At 43.2% G+C, this 26,268-nt stretch overlaps 1 long non-coding RNA gene across 1 annotated transcript in view; it reads right to left on the bottom strand.

Moving 5' to 3' along the window:
- The window catches only part of LOC308176036, an 86,328-nt gene extending 60,703 nt beyond the window's left edge, over positions 1–25,625 (bottom strand). Inside the window, exon 1 of the long non-coding RNA XR_013938000.1 lies at positions 25,504–25,625. This is a non-coding gene — a long non-coding RNA (uncharacterized lncRNA). The remainder of the gene's footprint in view (positions 1–25,503) is intronic.
- Between the last annotated feature and the right edge of the window lie 643 nt (positions 25,626–26,268).

Raw genomic sequence — 26,268 nt, 5'->3', positions numbered from 1 at the left:
ACAGACAAGGCTTAAGCCTAGTCCTGGACTAAATCACACTTTCAATGTAAAATCTCCATTGAAGATGTTTTTTAGTCCAGGATTAGGCTTAAGCCTTGTCTGTGAAACTGGCCCTATGTCATTGAACCATACGGACATCAATACTTAAGCCACAACATACAGAATTATCAAAATCCTGTAGCATCTCTTTAAAGAGAGTTCACCTAATTAGTTAACTTGCAATCTTCCAAAGTATTTTGCAATAATATTATCATGGCACATCATTCTTGTTAACACAAGTCATGAATAAAGCTTCGGCCTACATTGATGAAAGATTTTCTTTCAGCAGCTATTCAGGGAAAATTTAATTTAATTTAAAACATTTAATTTGACTGATTTATTTTATTTATTGTGCTTTGTTGGTATAGACTGATGTCTGCTGGAATGTTCAATAAAAGTAATTTTTTTTCAATCTCAATTTCTTTCTTTGAGAAGCATGAATAAAAAGCAAAATGTATTTAGTTTATGCAATGATAAAATAAAAAACTGCCGATACACATTCGGTATTCGGTATTCGGCCAAGTGTTTCCTTAAATTCGGCTTCGGCCTCGGCCAAGAATTTTCATTTCGGTGCATCCCTAGTTTCCATTAAACATTCTGATTCGCATTTCAAGGTAATTCGCATCAGTTTGAGATGATTCGCATGAGACATTTTATGGAAACGGCTTGATTCACATAAAATCTATGTGAAACACCTAATTCGCACAACGTCGATACGCTCGCTTGAGGTGGTTTTTGCCTTATGCTAATCACCTCTGACTCCCATCAAGTTTTATGGAAACAGGTCATTCGAATAAACTCTGACGTAGAGAATTTCAACTCACGTGCCTCAGCTGTTTCTGCTGTCTGCGTCTCCCTAGGTATTCCCTTACGCGTGATGAAAACATGTCTGCTAAATATGTCTTGGATGGCAAACAGCAAAGAAATGCTACAATATACCAGGACTTAAGAAACGAGATGCCCAACAAAGGATTTGACAAACCCTGGCCCTGGAGACAGGGTTGCCAGATGGGCTGGTTTTTTGGTGGATTTAGCGGTTTTTAGACTGGTTAGATGCACACCACACTTTGTTAAAAGAAGTAAAGCTTTATTGTACTTCTAAAAAGATTTCATATGTGTTTTTTGCATTGCAGTTGGGAGGGTTCTTTACATCAAACTCCATGCCTCTCCTCCATGCCTCTCCTCCTCTCCTCTATGCCTCTTCCCTCTCCTCCATGTTCCTCTCCTCTATGCCTCTCCTCCTCTCCTCTATGCCTCTCCCCTCTCCTCTCCTCCATGCCTCTCCCCTCTCCACCATGCCTCTCCTCCTCTCATCTCCTCCATGCCTCTCCTCCTCTCCCCTCTCATCTCCTCCATGTTCCTCTCCTCTATGCCTCTCCTCCTCTCCTCTATGCCTCTCCCCTCTCCTCCATGCCTCTCCCCTCTCCACCATGCCTCTCCTCCTCTCATCTCCTCCATGCCTCTCCTCCTCTCCCCTCCCATCTCCTCCATGCCTCTCCCCTCTCATCTCCTCCATGCCTCTCCTCCTCTCATCTCCTCCATGCCTCTCCTCTATGCCTCTCCCCTCTCCTCCATGTTCCTCTCCTCCTCCCCTCTCCTCCATGCCTCTCCTCCTCTCATCTCCTCCATGCCTCACCTCCTCTCCCCTCTCATCTCCTCCATGCCTCTCCTCCTCTCCCCTCTCATCTCCTCCATGCCTCTCCCCTCTCCATGTCCCCCCCAACCTCATGTTAAAGCAGACAGTTTCACAGTCAGCCCCCGCCCCCCCCATCTGGTTGTTGACCTCCCCACGTCACAGTCGCCTTCAGCAGGCAGCGCAACACCCCCCCCCCCCCCTACACACACCCCTCCCCCCCCCACACACACACACACCCACCTCAAATTAAAACCAGCTTTCTGCCTTCTGCCACAGAAGAGAAACACACAGCCAGCTTGGACCAGACAGACACGGGAAGAGAGACACACGTTCTGTAGCTTGAGAAAAATAAACTGTTTGTTTTCCTACTGAGGTAGGTTAGTCTATGGTACCAGTACTGAGATAGGTTAGTCTATGGTACCAGTACTGAGGTAGGTTAGTCTATGGTACCAGTTAGGGGTGTAACGGATCACCTAACTCACGGATCGGATCGTGTCACGGATTTTGAGTCACGGATCGGATCATTTTTCGGATCAACACAAAACATATATTTTTTCCTTGAATTCTGTAAAAACACCACTTTTAATGTGTGAAACAAAAAAACAACATTCAAGATGTCAAAACTGATATATATATCACATATATATAACATCTATATATAACAACATATATATATAACAACATATATATAACATCACTGCTGCAAAGTAACAGAGTACTTTTTTTGTGTGTTTACACAATCACCCAGGCTGCTTAGCGGGTGATATGACGTGATATAATTGGGACAGAGATGAGTGAATGAATGTTGTTGTCAACTCAGTACACATGCAGAGAGTGAGAATAAAGCGCACATGATTGTTTTTCTACCGGTTACATTTGAATGAATGAATGGTCTTTATTGTCATTGCTACAGTACAGGTACCAAACAACGAAATTTAGGAGGGGTGGCTCCCCTGGTGTTAAAAAAAAAAAAAAAACGATTTTGCTATTGATCCGCGGTACACATGCGTTCCGAACCGTGGAGGGCGATCCGAACGGATCACGGATTATCCGTGATCCGTTACACCCCTAGTACCAGTACAGAGGTAGGTTAGTCTATGGTACCAGTACTGAGGTAGGTTAGTCTATGTATGGTACCAGTACTGAGGTAGGTTAGTCTATGTATGGTACCAGTACTGAGGTAGGTTAGTCTACGGTACCAGTACTGAGGTAGGTTAGTCTATGGTACCAGTACTGAGGTAGGTTATGGTGCTTTTCCATCTGGGTCCCGCTTTAGCGCAGTACGCATCAGTTCGAGGTCAGGTCGGGTCACTTTGATCTGTTCTGGTTTTCCATTATACACAAACCGACCCGGACTAGTAGGAGGAGTAGACGATAGTAGGCAGAGTTACGCGTCACACGCAGCCTGGCAAAAAGCTTCCGGGTGTACACAGCAACAGCAGTGATTTTTTTGGAGAGAAAGAGAAAGAGAGAGAGGAAGCTATGTACACATAATAAAGTCATGTTTGTTGAACCCTTAAAACCACTGCCTTCACTTGTCTGCTTTATGAACTGTAGTATCATCATCGGGAAACGCCGACAAGATGCGAATCTACCGGAATTTGACTCATGACACAGCCGGTGTTATTCACAGACAAACACGGTGCCGTTTGCGGGTTAATAACTTCGGTTTACCGGGGGTTAGGATAACAATTCAAACGTGTCCGGAAAGAGGAGAAGCCAGGGAATTCAAAAGTTTTTGAATGGAGTCGATCCTCCACTCCTATCACCGTGGACACAGCGCGGAGCGAATTCCCTGTTAAAACCGGCATTTGACTCATGAGTGAATGGTGAAAATGGCTGGACGGCTGCGGGCGAACTCCCGGTTCATCGAGTTTACGGTTAAAAGCATAACTTCTCGGGGTGTCAGCGCGGTGGTTAAGGGCTCAAAATGACCGTAGACAGATGGTGAAGTTAGCAAAGGAGCAGTGTTTCCTCTACATGCATTTATTGGTGGCGGGCCGCCACGAATGAATTTCCTCCGCCACGAATTGATTCAGTCCACAAAAAAATAAAAAAAATAAAAAGTTCTCAAAAAAATAAAAATAAAATAAAGTTCTGAACATTTTAGCTGATTAAAATATATCTGATCCTAGATCAGCGCTATAATGGATGTTGACTAAAAGTGCACCTAAATCCACGCCCATCTCTCTCTAACCGCTGATCCAAAATCAGATTAATGACATTCAGTTGACGACGTGACACAAGGGCTCCTGATTGGTCTAAATGTGAACTGTGGTATTATTGTTATTGTGTACAGGCCACCGTAGTGACATCAGGGGGGTATTCCATCAACATCGCTAAAGGGAAAATCCAGGTTTAGTCTGATAAATCTCGCGAGAGTTCTTAAAAATATCCAGGCATATTGAATGGATGGAATGGAATGGACTTTATTTGTCATTGCTACAGTACAGGTACCAAACAACGAAATTTAGGAGCCTCTATATTCTGATAGGTCTCGCGAGAGTTATCAAAAATAAGCCAGGATTTTCCTTTACCGACGTTGATGGAATACCCCCCAGGTCAGGTGGGCAGGTTACGACGAGACAACAAGAGACCGGTATTGTAGAGCTTACAGAGCGAGTTAAAATAAAGACACTTACATTGAAATACAGAAGGACTCACGTGTATGTTTAATAGAATAACACGACATGGTGTCAGAAGTCCTGTAAGTGAGTGTTAAGAGTTAGATCGGCCGACAAGTGTCATTTGAGCTCGTGACGGTGAGAAGGGAGAAGAAAAGATGGATGCTAATGCTAACGCGGGAGCAGCTGCAGTCCAGAGAACGCGCCAGTTTCAAGTGCTACGTTAGCAGACATTTGCAAGTCAAAAAACGATTCTTATGTGCCGTCACTTTAGCAACGACACAGTATTGTCAAGGGGAAAAGAAGGGGAGACGATTTTTTTATTGACAACGGAATTACATGCTGGAAAAACATGCAGCTAAAATTCAGGGAACATTTGGACAATAAGAGACACACGGGAGAAGTACGGGAAAACAGGGCTCATGTGGGTCTCATCAAAGGTAAGAGTTTGTTTTCTTTAACTCAGCTGATACTCAGCTGTTTACCGAATGCTCCATCTGACTGTGATTTTACTTCTGTAATGTGGTGGGTTGACATAATTCACGCACGGAACTATAGGTTGAGACTATTGTTCCGTCCGTAGTACCCAAGTTGTTTAGACTGTTCTATTTACTGCTTGAGTGTGTTGTTGACAATCGTTCATGTCCTTCATTAAACGTTTAGCTTTGTCATTTGATACGCCGCCTACGACTACCATCTCTCTGCACTACAGTAAACAGTTAATCAGTAACGTTAGCCGCTTTTGTGCTCATGTAGGCCTACTTCGTATTATATTATAGCTGATGATCTTTGTGTGTGTGTATGTGACTGTCAGTCACAAGTTTATATTCTGTATATTCTTTTTTTTTTTTTTTGGGCCATCCTCTAGTTTTGGCTGTGATTAGGAAAAAAAAAAAAAAAAAAAAAACGTTGTTTTGAACGCGCGTTCGCGTTTCATGCGCGTGCGCGTTTCATGCGCGTGCACGCGAAAAAATCGCGCGGTCACGGCCATCCGCCACCATTGTAAAAATTCCTGGAGGAAACACTGAAGGAGTATTGTGTTTTTTTACCACCTCCACAGCCGGTGTTATTCACGGACAAACACGGTGCATAATAGCGATTTTTGTGTTGTGCTTGTTGTAAATAAAAGTTATATGATTCATTGAAATGACATTAAATTAAGATAATACGATGGTCAGCATAATTTTCCGAATCTTTATTAATAAGCTATTACAGAAAATGTAGTGACATTTTCCTAGTGAATGTGGTATTTTCAAGATGGCGGTTGTGAAGAAATAATATGGGATGGGACATGGGATGACGATTGTCCATTGACCAATCAACGGTGTGCAGCGTCACACGTCACACGCAGCCTGGCAAAGAGACCCGGATATGAAATTAAAAGACCCTGCTCCGATGTGGGACCTGGGACCTGGGACCGAAGCGACCTGGAACGACGAATGGAAAAGGGGAACGAAGCGGGCTGACCTGGGTCAGCACCAGGTCAGCACCAGGTCTGCAACGTAGTGGAAAAGTGCCATCAGTCTATGGCAGTGTTTTTCAACCTTTTTTGTGCCACAGCACATTTTTGCCATTGAAAAAATCCAACGGCACACCGCCATCCCAAATGTTACAAAATGATGCATAGTAGCCTACCATATACGTAACATTATAAATGATACAAACATAGCGTATCATATACGTAACATTATAAATGATACAAACATAGCGTATCATATACGTAACATTATAAATGACACATAGTAGCCTATCATATACGTAACATTATAAATGACACATAGTAGCCTATCATATACGTAACATTATAAATGATACAAACATAGCAGTGTTTCCTCTATATGCATTTATTGGTGGCGGGCCGCCACGAATGAATTTCCTCCGCCACTAATTGATTCAGTCCACACCAAAAAAAAACAAAGTAAAAAAAAACAAAAAAAACAAATCTGAAAATTTTAGCTGATTCAAATATATCTGATCCTAGATCAGCGCTATAATGGATGTTGACTAAAAGTGCACTTAAATCCACGCCCATCTCTCTCTAACCGCTGATCCAAAATCAGATTAATGACATTAAACATTCAGTTGACGACGTGACACAAGGGCTCCTGATTGGTCTAAATGTGAACTGTGGTATTATTGTTATTGTGTACAGGCCACCGTAGTGACATCAGGTCAGGTGGGCAGGTTACGACGAGACAACAAGAGACCGGTATTGTAGAGCTTACAGAGCGAGTTAAAATAAAGACACTTACCTTGAAATACAGAAGGACTCACGTGTATGTTTAATAGAATAACACGACATGGTGTCAGAAGTCCTGTAAGTGAGTGTTAAGTCAGATCGGCCGACACGTGTCATTTGAGCTCGTGACGGTGAGAAGGGAGAAGAAAAGATGGATGCTAATGCTAACGCTGCAGCAGCTGCAGTCCAGAGAGCGGCGCCAGTTTCAAGTGCTACGTTCAGCATCCAGCCTCCGGATCAGCCTAGCATCTAAAAGATACAAAAAGCTGATCTAGCTAGCTAGGTGCACAAATAAGATATCACGTTAAATAACTTCGAAAAATTAAACGAAAACAGCGACAGATGGATGGATTTTTCAAGAAAAAAGATGTCCCAGACACTTCAAACATTGCTGAAGCTAGCAGTGGCTATGAGCGACCCGAAACTGCATGGCTGGCAAAGGAGCTAGGTGGTGGATCAGATCAGCTAACAACGTTTATGGCGGGGTACCACCACCACCACCAGCTACAACTACAGCGGGAGAGCCATCAGCATCGGCTAGCTGTGTTGGTGTATCAGCAGACATTAGCAAGTCAAAAAAACGATTCTTATGTGCCGTCACTTTAGCAACGACACAGTATTGTCAAGGGGAAAAGAAGGGGAGTCGATCTTTGTCATTTGATACGCCGCCTAGTTAATCAGTAACGTTAGCCGCTTTTGTGCTCATGTAGGCCTACTTCGTATTATATTATAGCTGATGATCTTTGTGTGTGTGTATGTGACTGTCAGTCACAAGTTTATATTCTGTATATTAAAAAAAAAAAAATTGGCCATCCTCCCTCTAGTTTTGGCTGAAATTAGGTCGTTGTTTTGAGCGCGCGTGCGCGCGGTCAGGGCTATCCGCCACTAATGTAAAAATTCCTGGAGGAAACACTGCATAGCGTATCATATATGTAACATTATAAATGATACATAGTAGCTAGGGATGCACGATATTATCGGCACCGATATTTATCGGCCCGATAATGGGAAATTAATGTTATTAAATATTTATCGGTTTTATAAACATTTTGCCGATATAGAGCCGATAATATGAAGCCGGAAATACTTCTGCTTCCGGTTTCCGCGCTCATGATGCTGCGCCTGCGTACAGCCACGCAGTGTAGAGACGAGAGCGAAACATGTCTTCCCCGGTGTGGACATTCTTCAGAGTTTCTGAGGCAGAAAAAAAAAAAAGCTGCTGTGCCTATTGAACACGCATTTGAAAACTGCAGGAAGTTTACTCGAGACAGCTCAAAGGCTCAAGCAATCAATGAAAAAATAATGGAGTTTATGGCCCTCGACGACCAGCCTTTCTCTGTAGTAGAAGATAAAGGATTTCGCCAGCTAATTTCACATTTAGAGCCCCGGTATACACTCCCAAGCCGCCGCTATTTTGCAGACGTGTGCCTGCCTGCTCTGTATGATACAGTCGCCACACACATCCATAGTCTGATCGATACTAGCGTAAGCCAGATAAGTTTTATCACAACCTACCTCATCCTCATGCACTTTTCAGTTGCTTTATTAAGCATACTAGTGTAGCCTACTATGTGCCCTGTGTCATTCTGTTTATCTGCAGACTAAAGCCCTGTCCGGACGACATATCAATTACCTGAGGACCTCTGTAATATATGTTTTACCTGGGGTAATTCTGTAATTGTTATCCCGTCCGGACCGACCATGTCAGTGATTTACTCCGGGGACCCCAGTAATTATTCCGGCTGGAATTACCTACTGTTTTTCAGCAAACCCTGAGGTCCTCTGATAATTATATTACCGTCCAGATTGACATGTCAGTATTTGGTACGCATTGCATGATTTTGCTCGATATTAATACTAGAATTTACTAGGGGTGTAAATCACCAGCTTCATCACGATACGATATTATATCGATTTGTTTGTATGACGATACAATGTTTGACGATATCACAATGTCAGTCACGATACGATTTCGATTCGATTCAAGATCGATATGACGATATGATCGATATGACGCGATATCATATGCCAATCTAACACAATTATCAACTCACAAAAACAACTAGAATATGATTTGACCATTTTATTTGTGAGCTCTTCCAGGTATCCAGCATTTAAATCATATTGTATTATACAGTATTCTTCTGTTACAAAAAGAAAAATAGACCCGTTCACTAGTCTCACAAACAAGAGATATTCAGCTTTAAAACATTAATGTCCTATGAAACAAAACTGCGCGGCCAAGCGATGTCCCCCAGACAGGCGAAGGCGCTGTCCAATCCAGTTGAGAAACTGGACGGGGGCGGGGTGAGCGCGGCCGCTGCAGCGAATGGAATTACAAAACAAGCGCACCTCAAGCTAAAAAGCGAAAGACAGGACTTTCCTCGTGACTTTTTTAGACGGATTTGGTAGAGGCAACTCATATATAATGGTGACAGTCACGCAGAATGTGCCATTTCAAAATAAAGGTGTATCTTTAAGATGACGATATAGATCGATGTTTTTACATTGCGTCGATGTAATCAGATCGTTAGTCAATGAATCGATGCATCAATGTGAATCGATGTATCGTTACACCCCTAGAATTTACCGCTTTGACCGGGCTGTGAGATCTAAGGTATTAGGTGAGCTCTGTGCAAACAATGGATGTGGATGACATTATTGACTCCCTTGAATCTCCACTATCGGATAACCAAACCACCTAAAAGGTTAATTCTAGCGAATTTACCTAACATTAGCTTGTAAACTGTGCAGTTTGTATGGTCTGGCACTCTATAAATCACGGTGTCTGACAACACACAGGGATGAAGTTAGGGGTGGGAATCGCAAGGTAACTCACGTATTGATAACCGTACAATATTTTGCCCCCCGTACCCGAGTTAAAGGGAAACCTTGTTTTGAAATATAATCGTTCCTAGTTCCAGACTTTAGATGTCGTATCTGTTTTTCCCCGCTTTGCGCCATTTCAGCCATTCATCTTCTTAATTTTGATAACATCACAACATTCTGATAGAACATCGACATGCTAGAAACACATAACTACACATAATTAGATTATCACACAGCCCCAAACGCGAACACATCCCAAAACGAACGTATTTACAAAAGTCTCCCTTACCAGTAGCCTATGGCAAAGGAGAATAGTAAATCCAATCAACAAATTATGAGTATTTTGTGATCGTTAAACTGCTGTTTATTATATCGAGTGGGTACTTTAAAACGTAAAGTTTCATGTTATGAAAAAAACAGAGTCTACGAGTGGTTTCGGCTGCGTTCGTAAATTCGTTCGTAAAAAAAGCATTGTGCACTGTCTATAACAGATTCTGTTTGTTAGAGGAAATAATAAATGAACATTTGAAGAGTCAGAACTTAGAAGTGTTCTCTTTGTTGTGTTAACAATAGTGATGTAAGTTAGATTTGGTGAGATCACTATGGAATATTAAATCATCAATCTTTGCTCACTACATAGCCTTTCTTACCTTCAGGTGTGCATGAACTACAGGTTATCAACTGTGAAATTATATCTGTTCTCATATCGAAAATGCAACATCAGCGACGACTGTGGGTTATTGCATTTACTGCTGTTCTCTGGTTTATGTTCTTATACCAGTGCTCACTATAGAGTATTTTAAATGAACATTCGTAATGTATGTCTCTGATATTCATGGTCAACTAAATCAGCCTATTTTGTGAAACAAATAATGTTCCCGCTGATGGGTTAACCGAGCATTCTCGCACCTAACGTGCAAGCACCTAGCTTCGAACTATTCATAGCAATATGCGCGGGGCAAAAATAATCTATTGCCTGTAAAATCACCACGATCAGAACGGCGGAGGTACGGGTAAGCAGGTCTCATGTTGGTGTCATCAAAGGTAAGAGTTGGTTTTCTTTAACTCAACTGATAGGATTACCTTGCTGTTGTTGTTTACCGAATGCTCCATCTGACTGTCACACTGTGATTTTACTTGTGTAAACAGTTAATGAGTAACGTTAGCCGGTTTTGTGCGTGTACTCTCATGTCGGCCTACTTCAGTGGTGTAGTCTAGTTTTTTCTAGTGGGTATACTGTGATTTTTCCCTCCCAGCCTCATATCGTTCATAAAAATACATCTGCGCTCCCTGTCTAACGTTATATATATATATATATATATATATATAACATTACATGTTATACGGCTGATCTGTGCATGATAGTGCTGCATTTTGACATATTTCATGTCGCATCTCCCCCCGTTGATGGTATATGACGCTATAGTCAGTCCCAATGGTGCAAAAGTCAAGTGCTTCGTAACAGACAGGGTGAATTTTATGAATGAAAGTGAAAGTTCTGTCACAAAACGCCGTTACGTATCCTCACACATTTTTAAGTGGGTATATGGAAATCCTTGGCCTTTCCTAGTGGGTATACGGCGTAGTCCTGCGTGTCACATAGACTATACCACTGGCCTACTTCGTATTGATCTTTCTGTGTGTGTGTGTGTGTGTGTGTGTCATGCGCGTTCCCCATGTTCCGCTGCAGCTGTAGGATATATTGGTATTTGATCACCTTCTATATAAAATCACCTGCTCTGCTTTAATGACTTAACCGCTATTTAAGAAATTATAATTGTTGCCACCCTCTAGTTTTTGGTGAAATTACGTCTTTGTTTTGAGCACCAGTGCGCGTTTTATGCGCGTGCACGCAAAAAAAGATGCGAAAGAGGACCGCTCCGCCACTAATGTGAAAAATCCTGGAGGAAACACTGAGTAGGGGTGACTTTATTTCACCAGAAACGCATACATGATGATGCTTCATTCTGTAGCCAATCAGAGTGCTGGCACAGGTGAGTCAGTGTTCCGGAACTGTCTGACAGTCGTTGAGCAGAACCATTGAAAGCCTCAGTCAGGACCTGTAAAATGTCTCTATACTCTGTAGTTTGACTACATTTAGAAAAAGATCTCAAGCCTCCAACATTCAATAATGCCCCTTAGCTGACGCTTTCCTCCAGAGCGACTTACATTGCAGTGAGTGCGTACATTTTCAGTATACGGTCCCAGCGGGAATCGAACCAACAACCTAAGCGTTGTTAGCGCCATGCTCTACCATCTGAGCCACAGACGACCACAATAACAATACCCTTGTATGATAACTCATACACTATTTAGTTACATCAATATGCATCACACGATGGACATCTTCTGACGCTGGCTTTCTCTGTGTACCACATGTCAGGGTTCCACATTAACGTTTGCCCGCTTGCCCGGAGCAAGTAGAAAATTCGCCGGGTTTGTTTGCGCGAGCACAACAACGCTGCTGGATCCTGGATCTGTTTACCGGTGTGCAGGAAGAACAACAGACGGCGCCGGCGCCAGACCAGACTAGATATCGTGGAGTGAAGATATTATTAAAGCGTACACGATGCGACGGGTGATTGACAGGCGCGTACGCTTTAATAATATCTTTACTCCACGATATCTAGTCTGGTCTGGCGCTTGCTGTTGTTCTTCCTGCACACCGGTAAACAGATCCAGGATCCAGCAGCGTCGCCGGGCAAGCGGGCAAACGTTAATGTCGAACCCTGCACGTACAAAAGAGGAGATTTGGTGAGGCTGCATTCTCATTTTATGCACCCAGATTGTGGAATGCACTGCCAGTTTACATTAGGGATGCAACCTCAGCACATATGTTCAAGTCAAGACAAAAAACCCATCTTTTTAATAGTGCCTTTAAATGACCAGGCTAAATAATTAAATTATGATTATATAATGATTGAAGCTCTTTGAGCTGCAACGTTTGCAGGAAAAGTGCTATACAAATAAAAGTTATTATTATTATTTCCATTATTTCCTAACTTAAGACACAGCGACCATATCACCACATGTCCACTATGAGCATCGCTCCCTGTACATTAATCCAGCGTCTTACTATGTTGTGATGAAATATTCAGAATCACAAAAAGTGTGAAAACAACATGTGTGAAACTTGTTTGTGTGTGTGTGATTTGCTCGATCAATCTCATACTGGTAGATAAACAGCACTTTGACGCTGTCTCCATCTTGCATCTCTGGAGACTTGTTACGACACACCGCTCTCACGAAACCAGCAACTATATAAGACCTTAGTCCCAGGCAGCTGAGAAGACTGATGCAGCTGTCTAGGGTTACTACCTAGGCTAGTCTCAGGACTAGAAGACTGATGTATGCAGCTGTCTAGGGTTACTACCTAGGCTAGTCTCAGGACTAGAAGACTGATGTATGCGGCTGTCTAGGGTTACTACCTAGGCTAGTCTCAGGACTGGGTTAGAGGAAACTTCTCTCTGCTGACAAGTCCCCAAAAGTCACTGTCCCTTGACCTGGCTTTCAGCTCTATGTCATTTTGTAAATCAACCATCTCCATGTCAACTCCACTTGGCAAAGTAAATACTTGCTGGAATTTGGCTGCTACCTGCTCTATATCAATGGGCACAAATGGGTTTGAGACAAATGCAGCAATATCTCCCATGACATCTAACTCACCAAAACGCCAATTGAACTCTGTTGCCAGTTTGTCCAGGGGAGCACAGTACTGCTCAGGGTGAAAAGCATCATTGTCTTCCAAGGCCTGTGCCATTTTCTCCAGGTTGGGAAAGTGTGTCAGCCTCCCATTCTTTAGGTGTGTGTGGTCCAAACACCGAGCTTGGCCTTGAACCCATTTACTGTGCTTATCATGTGGGGAAGGTGTCGGTCTTTTCCCTGCAGCTCGTAGTTGAGTGCGTTCAGTTTTGCGGTTATGTCTGTCAGGAACCCCAGGTCCAGTAGCCACGCATCGTCTGCCAGTTCCTTGTGCTCCTCGTTCCTTGTAAGTAAGTAGGCCTAAGTAAGTAAAGCTTTATTTATATAGCACCTTTCATACAAGAAATGCAGCTCAAAGTGCTTTGCAACAGGAATAAGAACATAAAGTGAATAAAAACATATATAAAAACATATACATGCATAGAATGAATATAAAAGCAGGGGGAAACAGTAAAAAGAAAAGGTAAAGATCTGACTTTCCACACCAATTTAAGTCCTTTGCCTATGAAAATATTTACTACCACTTGCCTTGTCGACAGGAACGTCTTGATCTCGGGCAGCAAGTCGACAAATCGCTGCAGCACTTTGCCGCGACTCAACCACCGCACATCAGCATGGAGAAGCAGGTCTCCGTAAGCAGCGTCGAGCTCGTCCAATAACGCTTTGAATAAGCGGTGCTGAAGCGCTTTCGCTCGAATCGAGTTGACTAGTTTCACCACCAGTGTCATTACATGGGAAAAGTCCAACACCTTACCAGCCAAGGCCTGCTGATGGATCACACAGTGATAATTGACGAAGGAGGGAAAATCAGGGTCATTACGACACAGTCCAATAAATCCATTGCGCGCACCGCGCATTGCTGGGGCCCCGTCAGTAGTAATCGCCACTAGTTTATGAATGGGTATGTCATTTTCACCGACATATTTTTTTAACTCATTGTAAATATCCACACCCCTCGTTTTCTCCTTTAAGTGCAAAAGAGTGAAGAAATCCACCTTTGTTGTAGAATCCTGGAAAACCATTTTGACAAATGTTTTTTTTGCGAGTCACGTAGCAGTACTATTCTCTTATCTGATTGGTCACTTTCATGCAGCATTTGCGACACAACAGTTTGCTAGAGAGAGAGAGAGAGAGAGAGAGAGAGAGAGAGAGAGAGAGAGAGAGAGGCGCGTGCAAAACATAGGCTCTTTGTGTATTTATTTAAATAAAAGAAAATATATATATATAAAAAAAAAAAAGTTTTTTATTTTTTATATTTTTTATCAATCAAAGATCTACAGGGAAAGTCTCAAAGATCTACCAGTCGATCGCGATCGACGGGTTGGTGACCACTAGTCTAGACTCTCAGGAGTAGGAGTCTCATGTATGCAGCTGACTAGGACCAGGTTAGGACCAGGTTAGGCTCCTCTGAGGACTAGGTTAGGGTCCTCTCAGGACCAGGTTAGGACTGGGTTAGGCTCCTCTTAGGAACTCAGGAAAAACGAGACCTCAAAACCTACTTATTCAATGTCGCCTTTTGAAACTAAGGGAGACATTGGAGATTATAGACAGGGGTGCACATAACTGGTGCGCCAGTGCGCATGCGTCGCCAAAATGCATGTTGCGCGGAGGATCAGCGGCATGAACGCGCTCTTGCGCACCAACAGCTGGAAGCGCTGGGAGAGGAATTGACTTCCTCAAAACTCCTACTGCTAACTGCTGACTGCCCGTTAATACCAATACCATATCCTTTCATGACCACAATGTACCCACCGACGACGACCACGGCGACTCCCCTCACGAAAACATTCGGAAAGTATCGTAACTTGTACTTTCATTCCGCGTATCGCGCATCGCATGGTTATCACGCCGACACGTGAAAATTCAGTCCCGAACGACTCGTCGCTAAAAGGAAAAACAACACCAAGGCACTTCACGTTTCTTTTCTCTGAAGCTTTCAAACGTTCAGACGTTTGTTTTACAGCTTCATTATCGCACCTCGACCCCTGACCCAGGGAATATGGTTGGGAATTATATTAGAAGGAAAAAAAAAAGACTTTGTTGCACAATCAAAATAATGAGCTATTTAAAGTGATAGACAACATCCTCTACCATGGTTGAAATTGAGGACAGTATTAACAACAGTCAAGAGAGCAGTGATGATGATGATTAAGCTTGTAGCATAAGTAAATGCTTAGGCTGTAACTTTTTGTTGAAAGTTGATTTCAGTGTTTACAGAACAGAGCAGTGCTTAAGGAGATATCAGTTGATTTCATTGTATTTAAAGAACAGACATTCAGTTAGTGCTTAAAGAGATGTCAGTTGATTTCATTGTGTTTAAAGGAGTCTGACAGACTTTCATGCTTAAAGAGCAGTCATTTGATTTTTCATTTGTTTCTTTTGTTTTGCACACAATCATTTGTTCGTTCATCTTATTTTTGAATAAATGTCGTTTTGCTAATATAAGTTATCCATGTATCCCTTTTTTATCCATCCTGTGGGACGGGTCGTGACTCGTGAGCTCGGGGAGCACCAAGCAGCATCCCTAGGTGCTCCCCTGAGCACTGGCCCCAAAAAGTTATGTGCACCCCTGATTATAGAACTAGGATTACTGTGCTGTTACACCATACTTGCGCTTGAGATCTTGTGTTGACAGGAAAGAGGACCTGGGTGCTGATAGCTGCCAGTAGCACCTAGACCAGTAACAGAACCGGCACCAGGCTGTACCTGGACCACCACCAGGTTGTATTGCTGTTATTGTTGTTGCGTTGTTCAGGGCTCGACATTAAGGCTTGTCCGCTTGTCCGGGACAAGTCAATTTTATGTTCGGACAAGTGGACTTCCTCCTGCAGTTGTCCGATGGACAAGTCAAAACAAAAAAAGAAATCAATATGTATTAATATCTGCAAACATGAATTCCTCCTCCCGATCTGAATAGTAAAAAAAAATAGCAAGCAAAGCGATGCCGCGCCTCATTCTCGCTATTTCAGTCTCTCGTATCAGTTCGTATCGTATTCAGTTCATTATCGTCATAGTTCGTAAATTCGCTCAGAGCGCCAGAGCGCACACTGCGTTCAACGTCATAAAGACGTGATTGGACAAAAGGCATTCCATGAGTGCTGATCAGATTCCAGAGCGAGTTTACGAACGCAGCCATAGTGTTGTGGGTCTCCTGTCACTAGTGCCATGCACGTGAACGCGTATTCGCTTCTTCTCAATGCCGCTTATTTTCATGTAGTTCGATGCGATCGTATATTTTAGGTTTGAAGTTTTAAGACCAGCACATCGCAATACGAACTTCAGAATGACACTAATTATAGATTTCTCAATTTGAATATAGGATAGGCTACTATCCAAAAGCTAGCAAATAAGATTGCTTCCATTGGGGAGAGACTATAGTTACAAACATTTTTGTAAATATTCCTAGATATTCATCCCTTTTGTGGCCAATCTTAATCTAAAAGGGTTAGGGGTTACGTTTTTAAATAATTAGTTACAAAATATTGAATACATTTGAAAATTAAGGATACATCATTATCAAATCAATAGTAGTCAAATGTGTTATTTGCATACACATACACTCACTGGCCACTTCATTAGGCACACCTTGGGGTTGGACCCGCTCTTTTGCCTTCAGAACTGCCTTAATTCTTTGTGGCATAGATTCAACAAGGTGCTGGAAACATTCCTCAGAGATTTTGGTCCATATTGACACTATAATATCACGCAACAACCCGTCTGGCACCAACAACCATGCCAGGTTCAAAGTCACTTAAATCACCTTTATTTCCCATTCTGATGCTGGTTTGAACTTCAGCAGATCGTCTTGACCATGTCTACATGCCTAAATGCATTGAGTTGCTGCCACATGATTGGCTGATTAGATATTTGCGTTAACAAGCAGTTGAAAAGGTGTACCTAATGAAGTGGCCGGTAAGAGTATAATATATTATTATTCATATTATTGCTTTTTCAAAATCTTTGGATTTGGACAAGTAACTTGAGCTCTCGGACAAGTAAAAGATAAGTTCACTTGTCCGAAGGACAAGTACCTGAAAAAGCTTAATGTCAAGCCCTTGTTGCATCATAACTGCGCTTGAGATTCTCTATTGGCAGGAAAGAGTAACTGGGTGCTGAAGTACCAGGATCTGTGCCCATGCTGGATGCAGAACGATGCAGAAATAACTCTAAATTTATGGACAGTGTGTACGCTGATAATATGCAGGGAGCTTTTCCTGGATACACGGTGTGCAGGTTTTTCGCCCTTGCTTGCTTGCTACACACACACCTGCTTGGCTAGCCTGGTGCGGGGCTATTATGGTCTTTGCTTGCTTGGCTGGGCTGGGTGTGCTGGTGGTGGGGCCCCCCCGGGGGGAGGGTTTGGGGTCCACCGCTGGGTGCTGGTAGGCAAACTGGTAGTAGTCGCTCTATGAGTAGAGGGCTGCAAGGGAATTTTCCTGGATGCACACAGTGTACATGTTTTTACCTTTGCCTGCTTGCGGCTCTGTCATCATGTAAAGCGCATTGAGTCACATCTTGTGAGAAATTCGCTATACAAATAAAAATTTATTTGATTTGATTTAGGTTAGGACCAGGTTAGGACTAGGTTAGGACCAGGTTAGGACCAGGTTAGGACTAGTTTAGGCTCCTCTCAGGACCAGGTTAGGACTAGGTTAGGCTCCTCTCAGGACCAGGTTAAGACTAGGTTAGGACTAGGTTAGGCTCCTCTCAGGACCAGGTTAAGACTAGGTTAGGCTCCTCTCAGGACCAGGTTAAGACTAGGTTAGGATTAGGGTTAGGGTCCAGGGGTAAGGACCAGGTTAGGACTAGGTTAGGCTCCTCTCAGGACCAGGTTAGGACTAGGTTAGGCTTATGAACAGGCAACAGACTTATGAACATGGCCCAGGCTGCCAAATATGACAACTAAAAGTTGACATCTGTAACCCAGTTGTGATATCTGATATGGCCTGCTCCAGCTGTTGATATTTCATGATTTTGCTTAAAAAGGCTTCCTCTAGGCAGTCAACTTCTAGAATAAGCACCTCTGTTATTCGCTGTGATATTCGTTGACAATTAGGCTACAACATCGGGGGTGTTTGCTGAAATATTAGAGAACACTCCTAATGACTCTTCGTCACTACACAAACACACACACACAAATCCTATCTGTCTGACACACACACATCCTATCTGTCTGACACACACACACATCCTATCTGTCTGACACACACACACGTCCCATCTGACACACACACACACACACACGTCCCATCAGTCTGACACACACACACACACACACACACACGTTCTATCAGTCTGACACACACACACGTCCTATCAGTCTGACGCACACACACACACGTCCCATCAGTCTGACACACACACACGTCCCATCAGTCTGAGACTCATCTGTCTGACCATCGTGACTTTTTAGGACCTTAAGCCGAAATGGAAAATACATGGTGACCATGTACTATCAGTCTGACACACACACACACACACACGTCCCATCAGTCTGACACACACACACACACGTCCCATCAGTCTGACACACACACACACACACACGTCCCATCAGTCTGACACACACACACACACGTCCCATCAGTCTGACACACACACACACACACATCCCATCAGTCTGACACACACACATACACGTCCCATCAGTCTGACACACACACACACGTCCCATCAGTCTGACACACACATACACACACGTCTAGGGCTGTCCCAAACGACTATTTTTCTAACGATTAATCTAACGAATATTTTGTCGATTATTCGGTTAGTCTAGCGACTAATTTAACGATTAGTCTAACGATTATTTTTTTGCTGTTCGGTTAATGTATCACTTAATTTTCCCCAAATAAATGTCAAAAACTTCTCTTATCAACATTTCAGTATTTTATTCAATTATTCTTGCACTGCAGGGCAATATTCCACACAACAAAAAAGATCCTCTCTTTCTTACAGTCCAACATAAAATATAATATTATAAAATATAAAAGTTAACTTCAAGTAAAAGGAAAAGTGCAAGGAATGCAGTAAATTCTGTAAAAAAGTAAAATTCTAACCGGAATACCGTATACTCTCAGTAACAATCTTTAACAATAACAATCTCAACATAAAATATAATATTATAAAATATAAAAGTTAACTTCAAGTAAAAGGAAAAGTGCAAGTAATGCAGTAAATTCTGTAAAAAAGTAAAATTCTAACCGGAATACTGTATACCTCTCAGTAACAATCTTTAACAATAACAATCTCAATAACAAACATAACATTCTCCCCCTCTCTCTGCTCTCCCCCTCCCCCCTTAGCTCTCTCCCTTCTCCCCCCTCCACCTTAGGCATTACTGTGGAGGAATGTGAGCATGTCCACATGCTTAGAGGTCAGGCTTGCTCTTTTTTTTGAAACGATGTTCCCAGCAGCTGAAAAGAGCCTTTCAGACGGAGTGGACGTTGCAGGGACAGACAGGTAGGACTTGGCCAGCATAGCCAGGGAGGGGAACCGTGTTCTGTTATGCTATGTTATGAATAGCTAAATTGATGCTAACGTAGCATGCGAGCTACGAGCTAGATAACGTACAGTAGGTGCGAGCACCACAATAACAATAGGCTAGTAAGGCTACCGTAGCTAGCCAGCTACATAGCTAACGTTACTAACACCAGAAGACAAGACATACAAACTGTGGTGAGCTACATTGCTTGTGTGACATTAGCTAGTAGCTATCCATTTTTCACTGATACACGGCCGGAAAAGTGAACAGAAATACAGCCATGTTGTTTTTTACGACTAACCGACGCATTTTACGGCAACCGACGTATTGACGTAGTCGATGACGTCGAATAATCGTAACAGCCCTACACACGTCCCATCAGTCTGACACACACACACACGTCCCATCAGTCTGACACACACACACACACGTCCCATCAGTCTGACACACACATACACACACGTCCCATCAGTCTGACACACACACACGTCCCATCAGTCTGAGACACACACACACGTCCCATCAGTCTGACACACACATACACACAAGTCCCATCAGTCTGACACACACATACACACACGTCCCATCAGTCTGACACACACACACACGTCCCATCAGTCTGAGACACACACACACGTCCCATCAGTCTGACACACACACACACGTCCCATCAGTCTGACACACACACACACGTCCCATCAGTCTGACACACACACACACACACGTCCCATCAGTCTGACACACACACACACACACGTCCCATCAGTCTGACACGTACACACACACGTCCCATCAGTCTGACACGTACACACACACACGTCCCATCAGTCTGACACACACATGCACACAAGTCCCATCAGTCTGACACACACATACACACACTAGGGATGGGACGATTATCGTGTTTATCGTTAATCGCGATAAAAACACCCGCGATAACTTTATCGTGGAAAATTGTAATTAGTTGAATAATCGTCATAATCGTTTTTTATTTTTATTTTATTTTATTTTATTTTAAATGACTGGACTTTTTAAATAGGCACTACATTTTATAAACACTGCTTTGTCTGACTGGTGGTCCCCAGCTGATGACCCAGTTAGGCCCACATAGGTGTTCAGTGAGGTGTCACAGCACACCTGTTCTAAAGGCACTGTTGGAGGTGCGTCAGGCAGCAATGCCCAGAAGGAGTACCATCACCTGTATCATGATTTGATCTGTCTGTTTTTATTGTATGTATTAATGTATGTGACCTATGTGTGTTTTTTGTTGTTGTTGATAATATTTTTATTGAGTTTCACAGAGACATCAGTGTTTCCTCCAGGAATTTTTACAATGGTGGCGGGTAGTGCTGGCCGCGTGCACGCGCATGAAACGCGCACGCGCGCTCAAAACAACGACGTAATTTCAGCCAAAACTCGATATGGCCCAAAAAAATAAAATGTTTTCCTGTACTTCTCCCGTGTGTCTCTTATTGTCTGTGTCTGCATGTTTTTCCAGCATGTAATTCCGTTGTCAATAAAAACAAAAACACTGATCTGACGGTTTTTTTCACAACGTTATTACTTGTCACTTTAAGCCCAGGAGGGAGTTAGCGATTAGCGATGTTTAGCTTAGCTTAGTTTAACAGAAGTATCTTCACTTTTAACATGACTTCCCGTGGTCGTAGAGGGCTGGTCGACGGCTTAAAATGACCCTGTAGACCTTATCCAGCTATAGTCTTGTGTTTCTACCCCGGGCATAGCCGGTGTTATTCACGGACAAACACTCCTGTTAGAGTGGTTCTAGTACACTGGACATAGGTAACACATAGAGAGGCTTCTCCTCTCTCTCTCCATCCTACACTACACTACACTACGCATCCTATACTACACTACACTACGCTAGCTCGCGGTGTTCGGGTGACAGCCAGGGCGCGTTCGTAAATACGCTCTGGAAATCTGATCAGCACTCACGGAATGCCTCTTGTCCAATCAAATGACTTGGTCCCTTTATGACGTTGAACCCAGTGTGCGCTCCGGGGCTCTCAGAGCGAATTTACGAACGCAGCCTCAAGTTCAATACTCGCGACACACACGGACTGGTCCAGTTTCAGCGCTTGTGGGTGTGTCTAGCGCTGTGAAGGTCTGAAAAGCGGCCTAAATCTTTTTTTTTTTTTTGGGTTGAGAAATCTGAATGGTGGCGGAGGAAATTCCATCGTGGCGGACCGCCACGATGAAATGCATGTAGAGGAAACACTGGACATGTACACAACAGGACATAACAACAACAACTAGTATCCGTGGGGGAGGTTATTGTCCCATTAATAGTAGAAAACTAGTTTTGCACTTTGTTATGCAGTACATTGTCCATAAACAATAACAGAACATGTTCTTTCTCTTTTCTTTTTTTTTTAAACAAACTAACAAACAAAAAACAAAGACAAACAAAACAAAACAAAAACAAAAAAACAGGGGGGGAGGAGGCCATGTCACATATCAGAAATAAACAGAAAAGAAAATGACAACAAATGCCATAATATATGGGGGGATCACCCCCATCGGAGACAGCATCCATGTCTTACAGTCCTAAACACAGCGGCAGCACAACACCAGCACAGTAAATAATATTGTGACCCATACATTGTAGATCTGTTACACATTAGTCTTGTGTACTTTCTTGAGTGTAATCCACCAAACCTTTCATTACAATGGCAGCCAGTCTGGTACCAATATAATCTAAGAACGGAGACCAAATCTTATAGAATGTCTTTATCTTACACTTATACCTATATGTCAGATATTCCATAGGAATCATATCAAAAATTACCTTGTGCCATCCAGCTATTGTAGGCGGTTTGCAGTCTATCCATTTCAGCAATATATTTTTCCTTGCACAAAAAGTGAGGATACACAGAAGTCTTTTGGAATGCATACTTTTAAGTTGTTTGTCTGGCAACCCAAACAATAGACACATGGGGTCCTTATCCAATGTAACATCTAGAATTAGATGAATTTTATCCACTATACCTTTCCAGTAATCATCTATATATCTACAAGTCCAAACACAATGAACAAAGCTCCCAACCTCGGTAATACACTTTGTACACATTTCCGATTTGTTATGATCCATTTTATGTCTAAGTTGGGGAGTAATCTGCAAACGTTGTAGTAGTCTAAATTGCGTTTCCTTCGTCCTATTACAGATTGAGATGTTGTTTGCCGATTGCCATATTAGTGACCAAGTTGCTGCATCAGTATTAATGTTCAGGCCATTATTCCAGTCTTTGGGCGTAAATGCAGGTTTGCCTTTATCATATTTCGAAAGTGCTCTATACCCAAGCCCCAGAATGCCTCTCGTCTTTCCAGCAGAGACTATCTCCTCCAGCGGAGAGGGTTGGTGACAGAGGCCAGTGTCTTTTTGGCTATTTAAAAAACTTCGTATCTGAAGGTATCTGAAAAACTCATTTCGTGGTAGGTCATATTTCTTACATAATTGGTCAAATGAAAGTAGTATTTCCGTATCATATAAATGTCCGATAGTAACCATCCCTTTGCTGTCCCACCGCTTGAAACCCCTATCCGTGGCACCAGGGGAGAAGTCTATGTTGCCCCAAACTGGCGAGAGGGAGGATGTAATAATCGTATGTTATAAATAAATAGTAATATAATTGAGATTTCTCACATGAGCCGCGCGCGAATATCCTCACAGAAATTTGTCTCGCGCGATTGTTCAGCCTGCATGGGTAACGTGACTGTCAAGTCAGCCTTGTCAGTCAGTCACTAACGTATGCTAGCCTTCTCACCATGGCTGCATCGGCCCCGTGTCCATTGCCTCACCTTTCCAGGGTTGCACGCAGGCTTCTATGCATACCTGCAACTAGTGTTCCTTCAGAGAGAGTGTTTAGTGCCAGTGGGCACATACTCACACCTCTCCGAGCACAGCTAAAGGCAGAAAAAGTGAACATGTTGACATTTTTGCACTTTAACCTATCTTGAAGCTTTCACGTCTCTAAGCCACAAGGCTAGCACTCAGTTTGAGGACAGAAAAGTGTCAGTGTTCAAGTTTTGTTTGACAGTATTTTTTTCCTTTATTTATGCAGTGATACCTTATCATTTATCATTACCTTATTTAAGATTTTATTAAAGATTTTTTATTTTTGTCAAGATGTTTTTAAAATGATGTTAATGTTATTAAATTCAATAAAAATACAACAAAATCTAAGTTAAAGTGATTACAGTGTGTTTTATTGGCATTCAACATTTTATTTTTATTTTTTTCCATTCTCGCGATAATATCGTGGATCGCGATTATTTTGCCCACGATAATCGTGACATGACATTTTCTAATCGTCCCACCCCTAACACACACGTCCCATCAGTCTGACACACACACACGTCCCATCAGTCTGAGACACACACACGTCCCATCAGTCTGAGACACACACACACGTCCCATCAGTCTGACACACACACACACACGTCCCATCAGTCTGACACACACACACACACACACGTCCCATCAGTCTGACACACACACACACGTCCCATCAGTCTGACACACACACACGTCCCATCAGTCTGACACACACACACACACACGTCCCATCAGTCTGACACACACACACACACACGTCCCATCAGTCTGACACACACACGTCCCATCAGTCTGACACACACACACGTCCCATCAGTCTGACACACACATACACACACGTCCCATCAGTCTGACACACACACACACACACACACACACACGTCCCATCAGTCTGACACACACACACACGTCCCATCAGTCTGACACACACATACACACAAGTCCCATCAGTCTGACACACACACACGTCCCATCAGTCTGAGAAACACACACACGTCCCATCAGTCTGAGACACACACACACACATCCCATCAGTCTGACACACACACACACACACGTCCCATCAGTCTGACACACGCACACACACACACACACGTCCCATCAATCTGACACACACACACACGTCCCATCAGTCTGACACACGCACACACACACACACACGTCCCATCAGTCTGACACACACACACACACACGTCCCATCAGTCTGACACACACACACGTCCCATCAGTCTGACACACACACACACACACACACACACACGTCCCATCAGTCTGAGACTCATCTGTCCGACCATCGTGACTTTTTAGGACCTTAGACCTTAGACCTTGATAAATTCGCTCTGAGAGCGCCGGAGCGCACACTGGGTTCAACGTCACAAAGAGAGCAGGTAATTTGATTGGACATGAGGCATTGCCTGAGTGCTGATCAGATTTCCAGAGCGGATTTACGAACGCAGCCTCAGCAGCACGTTAGCCTCGTTGTTGTAACCAGAGAAGTGATTTACTAAACGATCTGACCTGGAAAACACCAAACACCCCCGCATCACACACATCCCAGCTGGAGATAGTATAGACAGACATCACAGGAAGCTGGGTGGATAGTTTGTTGTTGTTAAAGGAGAATTACCGAGTATAGTTGACTAAAGTAACATCCAGATGCAGTTAGCCACCGTTAGCTTAGCATAGTCTACGTAGCTTACTGGCTAGCTAACTTTAGTCTTTGCGGGTACAAACAAAATGATCAAATGTAAAAAAAAATGTATTTTAAAACAGTAATAATAATAAATGAAGTTGACGAGCCGAAGTAACATCCAGAAGCAGTTAGCCACCGTTAGCTTAGCACAGTCTCTGCGCGTACAAACAAAATGTATCTCGCAAATAAGAACCCTTTTAAAACCCTTTTAACCTTTTTAGAACAGTAACACGCGTGTGTGTACATAGCTACGAACGTGTGGCACAACTTAAGCAAATGACTTAAAGAAAACAAACGAGGTAAGTGTTCTTCTGTTTCTCTGCAGATGCAAAAAACAAACTTTTTCCACGACACAAAAAAATCTAAGATTTTCTAGCCGAGCTGTTTTTCTGCTAATTTCTGCTCACCTTGTTCACCTTTTCCTCCCGTAGATTACTTCCCGCGGTTACTGGGTTGGATGTCTACGTATGTCTCCAAACTTCGTCTTTGGGCAAAAATAGATTTTTATCCACGGGAAAAAATGTAAAACTGTAACCGTCCGACCTGCTCCGGTCCTCCCAGCTCTGATCTAACCCTCCTGACTAGCCCTGGCCCTGAGAGACACATCCAGACCCAAACCCTCCACCCTGCCACCTGGCGGTGAAGCAGGGTCAGTACAGGTCTATAACCCTGCCCCCTGGCGGCGAGGCAGGGTGAGTACAGGTTTAAACCCTGCCCCCTGGCGGCGAGGCAGGGTCAGTACAGGCCTCTCACCCTGCCCCCTGGCGGCCACATGTACATGTATTTATTTATTTATTTGTATAGACACAGGAGAAACAGTACAAGGGGGGAAGGAATATCTAGGATATTCATTTTACTGAGGGAGAGCAATTTGAATGGTCTTTTTTAAAATTATTATTATTGGACAGAGACAGTAAACACAGGCATTTTAGCCCATTCCGACATTGGGCATTTGTGTGGTCTGTAGGCCTGGGCCTGGGCCACTGGACCACCCCAGGCCATGGTACTGGTAGCAGACCACTGGACCACCCCAGGCCATGGTACTGGTAGCAGACCACTGGACCACCCCAGGCCATGGTACTGGTAGCAGATGGTATATGGCAGGGGTCGGCAATTAGGTTTGGCCTCGGGCCAAATTTTTTTTTGAGCCACTAGATGGCGGGCCCGAACGT

The sequence above is a fragment of the Nansenia antarctica genome (genome assembly GCF_963989245.1).
Source record: "Nansenia antarctica genome assembly, chromosome: 2".
In the NCBI taxonomy this organism is placed as follows: Eukaryota; Metazoa; Chordata; class Actinopteri; order Argentiniformes; family Microstomatidae; genus Nansenia; species Nansenia antarctica.
Note: the sequence above shows the minus strand (reverse complement) of the source record. Positions and strands in the feature narration are given on the sequence as shown.